A 6,890-nucleotide genomic window follows, 5' to 3' on the forward strand; every position below is an offset into this window, starting at 1 on the left:
TAGAAACATATTTTGATAATATATTTTAATAAATGACTAAAGTGTTACATAAATATTGGCTATGCTTTAAAGGTCCAATAAAAAATTTAGTTTGGGTAGACATAAATATGACCTTAAAATCATCATTCAGCTTTCTTATTAACTTTCTAAACACCTTGAAAGATGTGTGTCAGCTGCTCAAATAGAAAGAAGTGTAATTAGAATCATACAAATTATTTGCCTGTGGTTATTAGGGTCAGAGAGGACCACCCCAAATCAGTACACTTTATACCATACAGCGTTCTTAAATCAATACACAATTTTGCTCTTTTTGAATAGCTTGGTTTTACGGGCTAAATGTGGATAAGGAACGCCTATGCAGAGACTTTCAAACTTTTTTGATCATGATCTATCTTATGGGTTGAACTGGGGCCCAAAGAGACGTTAAACTCCTAGTTCCCAAGTGTTTCTGAAGTGGACTTATTTGGAAATAAGGTCTCCGCAGATGAGTTAAGAAGTTGTTAGAGTGGGCCTGAACACAACATGACTGTGTCATTATTAAAAGGAGAAATCTGCACACAGAAAGAGAAATCCACGTGTAGAGAATGCTGCACAAATATGAAGGCAGAGACCTGGGTGATGTGTCTATAAGCCGAGGAACACTAAAGGTTGCCAGGAAATCAACAGTAAATAGGAGAGAGGCATGGAATAGATTCTCCCTCACAACCCTCAGAAGAAACCAATCCTGCTGAAATCTCAATCTAAGATTTCTAGCCTCGGAGCTGTGAAACAATACATTGCTGTTGCTTAAGTCATCTAGTTAGTGGTACTTTGTTATGGCAACTCTCACAAAATTATACAACCCATACTCAGAAAGGCACTGAAATCCACAACAGCCACACCAATATAGAATATAAAGTTTTCACAAAACAATGTTTGCCGTTACTCTGTGTGATGTACTCTGATGCTTTCTAATCTACATATTTTTCATTTTTTTCTGGTAAAAACTCATAAAATTGATTTTTTACAGATTGGAAAATAATAACCTAATAGGAAGAGCAATATTTAACTCCTATACATTGGGTCCCTTTTATTTGTTGTGATTGAATAAGATTTGAGATGAGATAACATTTTATAAGGACATGGTAGACACCACTAATGAAAAACAACATTAAGTCTAAAAAACATGACAAAAATTATTTACAGGAGATCTTTATTTATCATCACTACAAACTCCAGATAAGTAGAATTCTGAACAGGTTTCAAGTATTTTTCTGACCTCAGCTGCCATCCAAAGGATAATTCCTACCTCAGTCACATTCTGGTTGCAGTTTATCTTGAACAATGTTGAGCAGGTTTAAGTAGGGGAAAATCTGTGGCCAATGGTTAAATCACTAATCAAATTTTAATAATCTCTAAATGAGAGGTAGTCTTACTCTTTAGTTCACAACTAAAACAGTCATTTTCTCACTGGAGACCCTACTTATGAATTACCAACACTTTGTGTCCTTATATCTATCATTTTCCTTTTTAATCCTTTTTGCTTTTTAAATTCTTTATGAGTTCTCTTATCTCTCACACTGGTCAAATTTTTTATTTCTCCTTCATACTAGTATACTTTTCATTGTTTCTATGTCTGATTCCTTGTCTTTTCTTGACTAGGTCTTTTATCTTTCCTTCCTCATCTTTCTCTGGATTTTTACTGATTTATCTGTCTCTAATTTACATTGATACACAGGGATTGTATAAGATAAACTAAAATTAGTAACATATCTTGATTGTAACAATAAGAAAATGAATTTCATTTTTTTTTATTTAATGCATTTTTAAAATGTAAATAGTTGCTTCTCATATGTAGTCGTCCCAATAGCCAGTAGCTCTTGATAAGGGAAAAACTAAAAAGGTTCTTATCCATCCTTAAAAAGCAACCCTTCCTTGTCAGTGGTTTCAAAAGTGTTGGTTTGTATATTGTTAACTTATTTAACAGAGAAGCGGAGTTTAAGAGAAACTTGAAAACTAAAGTGATGGGAATTAATGCCAATGAAATATCAACAGAAATAGAAAAGGAAATTCTAATATTTTACTTATAGTCAAAGGAAAATTGATTATCAAAATCTGATTTCTCATACATTTTTAAAGCAGATACATAAAGAATCTTGCAACGTTTCAAGTATAAAGATTTGCTAGTGGACAATTTAATATCACTTAAAAATATGGTCATGATGACTCTAAGGAAGCTACACTTTTATCAGGCAAAATTGCTTATTGTGTTTCTTTTGCATCTCTGAGAATAATTCACCCAGTTCTAGCCTTCACTCTTATGTTCCCCTAAACCCTGTTCTCTCATCTTCTCCAAACCCCAAATCCCCTAAATACACCAAGGTCTTTTCTATTACTGCCAAATTCCTCTCTCTTTTTATATAGCACATTAAAATAATCATTCTCTGAAGACTCAGAAAGCAATCCATAAAGACAGATTTGGAACATTATTCAAATTTAAGGATTTCACCACTTAGGTAATAGGGGACATGTACAATACTATATTCTTACCTTCCACAGGAATCTCAAACAAAAGAAATCTAGTTAAAAATATTGTTGAACTAAATTCTACCATCTTGCCATCACAAACCTCCTATATCTACCATAATCCATCTGTGAGAAAAGAGAAAGTCAGTTATGTTATTGTTTTTTATACTGAGGTCCATATATACATTTGTTTTCTTAGGAGTCTGGAAAAAAAAAAAGTGTTCTTTTAAAAGGAGTCTTTAGGTAGAGGGATTGTGGTAGGTTGAATTATTTGCCCACGTATCTACCACTCACAGATTTCACATTTTAACCATAATAGTTTTAGTTTCTCTCTCACACACACAGACACAGTGCATTTTCTGTCCTCTTGACTTCCGGCTCGGCTGTATGACTTACTCTCCCTTTGGAAGACTAGCAGAAGCAATGCAAGTCATCTAAAAGGTGCTCGTGCGTACCCTGTATGGATGCTGCCCTCTCAGTTTGGACTTCAGAAAGAACACACATGGAGCATATGCATATTGACCAGGTAAGTACACCTGAAGTCTTTCAGCCCAGCAAAGGCTAGCTCGGCCAGGCCCTCGTCAACCGCCAGAAATGTGAGCAAGCCCCCCTGAGATCCTGAAGATGGATGAGAAAAAAAGCACTTGTTATTTTGTATGCTATTGAGATTCTGTGTTTTTTTGTAAATAACTGACTTACCCTATGCAAGAGTAAAAGAAGTTCAAGAATATTAAGGTCATCACAGTAACTATAAAGTGGTAAAGGTACTAATTTATGCTAGAGGCTAAAAAAGCAAATATATGTGTCTCGATTTTTAAGTAATTGCTCTAATGCTAATACAAGGGTAAACGTGATAAATTGATGGTTTGGGATAAAATAACAATGCATGATTAGTCAGAAAAAGAAAAGTGAGAGAAAAAGAATAAAGAACAGGTGGGAAATAGAAGACAATAGGTATAAACCCTTAAGAGTAAACAAACTACTTCAATTAAAATACTAATATTGTTTGACAAGTTAAAAAGTTAAAACTCAAACTCAGAGTCCTTACTGAAAACTCGACTTTAGTAAGAACATAGAAAGAAAACTCAATTTTAATAAGGATATAGAAAAATTAAATGTAAAATGATGGGAAAAAGATTTATCATGTTCAAACTGACTGAAAGCAAGCTATTGATGATACATTAATAGCATATAGAAGAAATTTTAAGAAAATAAGTATTAGCACAACTAGGGAGAAATTTTTAGGAAAGGTAAAGGAGCTAACCACCCAGGAATATATGACTATTCTGAATTTATATGCCTCCAATAACATCTCCTCACAATTTATATAGAAATTGAAAAAACTAAATAGAAAAATCCACACTTAAAGTAAAAGATAAGCATGTTTACAACAGCAAAACAAGCACCCCAAAATTTATCTATAAAAGTATAGATCTATAAAATCTATAAAAATCTGGATCTGAAAAACATGATTAATAACTTTAATCTAATTTACATGTATAGATCACTGAATCCAACAGATTATATACTCTTTTCAAGTGAATAGCAATAGAAATGAATATATATAATAAGAAATGAAAATCACAATCCAACTTTCTTATAACATAGAGGCAAAAATCCTAAATAAAAAATCCTAAATTAAATCCAGTGATACATAAGAACATAATATATCACAACCAATTAGATTTATTTCAGGGATATAAAAAATAAAATGTACTATACTATATATAGTATATATATATAGTGTGTGTGTATATATATATATATAGTATATATATAAGTAAATGAATAGCATAAGGGAAAACAGTCAAGATGGTGGAGAAGAAAGACCCTAAGCTCATGAGCACACAGAATCACAACCATCTGCAGAACAACCATTACTGAAAAAGTCTGAAACCTATCAGAAAAGAACTCCTACAACTAAAGACATAAAGAAGAAATGAAAACAAGACTGGTAGGAGGAGTGGACTCACCATATAATCAGATCCCATAATCCTCAGATGCATAATCCACAAATTGGAGAATAGTTATATTACAGAGGTTCTCCTGCCAGAGTGAGAACTTTGAGCCCCATGTCAGGACCCCGGTCTGCAGATCCAGCACTGGGAACAGGAGCCTCCAGACCATTTGACTTCGAAGGCCAGTGGGGCTTGATTGCAGGAGTCCTGCAGGACTGGGCAAAATAGAGACTGCCTTCAAAGGTACACGCAAAATCTTATTCACACCAGAGCCAAGGGTGGTGTTTTAGGTGCTAAGTCATGTCCGACTCTTGCAACTCCATGGATTGTAGCCTGCAGGCTTCTCTGTCCATGGGATTTTCCAGGCAAGAACACTGGAGTGGGTTGCGATTTCCTTCTCCAGGGAATCTTCCCAACCCAGGGATCAAACCCAGGTCTCCGGCATTGTGGGCAGATTCTTTACCAGCTGGGCTACAAGGGAAGCTGAGCCAGCTGGGAAGCTCAGGACAAAGGGGAAAAGCAGTGATTTCATAGCAGACTAGGCTAGATCTTCCTGCTCATCTTGGAAGGTCTCTCGGGGAGGCAGGGAGCAGCTGTGGCTCACTCTGGAGACAAAGATGCTGGTGGTGAACATATCCGGGAGTATTCATCTGCCTCTCTCGTGGGGGCTGCCATCTTGCTTGGGTCGTTAACCCCAAGACTTGGCCCATCCAACAGTCTCCAGGCTCCAGTGCTGGAATGCCTCAGGCTAAAGAACTGAGTGGGGACACAGGCGGACCTATCAGCAGATAGACTGCCCAAAGATTTCCTCCGCCCACAGCTGCCACGAGACACATCCCTAGAAATGACCATGTCTGCCAGAGGCCTGAGACCTATCTCCATCCACTAGTGGGCAGGCATCAGCCCCTCCTGCCAGAAAGCCTGCAGAAACCTCTAGACCAACTTTGTCCAAGACAGGACAGACACCAGAGGCAAGAAAACTGTTATTCCACAACCTATATACAGAATCCACAAATGCAGGTTAGATACGACTCTGGGACCAGCTGGCCCTGGCACTTGGATGGCAATAAAAGAGTGCACTGTTGGAATATATAGGACATCTCTTACAGAGGGCTACTTTTCCAGGGTGAGAAAATGTACTAATCTACCACATACTTAAAAATATAGAAATTTAGACAAAACAAGATGACAGAGGAATATATTACACAAGAAGGAACAAGATAAAACTCCAGAAGAAGAACTGGCAATAGGAGACAAGAAATCTACCTGAGAAAGAGTTTAGAGTAATGATCAAAATGATGATCAAAGAACTTGGGATAAGAATGGAGGCACTGGGGAAGAAATTATAATTTTTTAACAAAGAATTAGAAAATATGGAAGACAAACATAATTTATGAATATAGCAACTGAAATGAAAGATACACCAGAAGGTAACAATAGTAGACATTATTAGCTTTAGTCATAGTAACAACCGTACATCACCTTTAGAGTGAATGTATAATTTGTGATATTTCCATGTTATGAGAATAAACATATACTGATACACTTAGAAACATAAGTTAATCTTATAAACACAATCCGAACACAAATTCCATTCACAGAAAGTTTTAAAACAGGCAAACTAGTCAATGGTAATTAGGAGAATAGTGACTAAGAAAGCATGCGGGCACTCACTTATGTCCTATTTCTGGATATATGGTAGTTACAAGATATTTTTATGAAAAATTGTATGCAAAACATACAATTTACCCTTTTGCAATAATACTATAATTAAATAAAATGTTTACTTAAAAATTAAGAATTTTACATAGAAACCTATAAATTACTGATTTTGAGACACAATAAATTACATATCAGGAAACCACCCATCTTCACTTCTGCCCATACCAACTGACCAGACACAGTGTAACAAATCTAGAAGTGTTGCAGGAAGGGAGACACCTTCCAGGGCCCAAAAGTTGGCTCTTGTCCAACAGTCAGAAGCGAATTGTCCGAGGAGACACATGTGCTGACAAAGTAAGAGATTTTTATTGGGAAGGGCGCCCGAGCGGAGAGCAGGAGGGTGAGGGAACCCAGGAGAACTCTCTGCCACGTGGCTCGCAGCCTCGGGTTTTATGGTGATGGGATTGGTTTCTAGGTTGTCTTTAGCGATCATTCTGACTCAGAGTCCTTCCTGGTGGTACATGACTTGTTCAGCCAAGATGGATGCCAGAGAGAAGGATTCTGGGAGGTGGTCGGACATGTGGTGTCTCCTTTTGACCTCTCCCGAACTCTTCCGGGTGGTGCTGGCTTATTAGTTCCGTGTTCCTTACCAGGACCTCCTGTCGTAAAACAACTCATGCAAATGGTTACTGTGGTGCCTGGCCAGGGTGGGTGGTTTCAGTCAGTGGGCCTCCCCAAAAAGAAGCAGTGTTTAATATTTGTTGA

This window comes from Muntiacus reevesi, chromosome 3 (assembly GCF_963930625.1).
Source record: "Muntiacus reevesi chromosome 3, mMunRee1.1, whole genome shotgun sequence".
Taxonomy (NCBI): domain Eukaryota; kingdom Metazoa; phylum Chordata; class Mammalia; order Artiodactyla; family Cervidae; genus Muntiacus; species Muntiacus reevesi.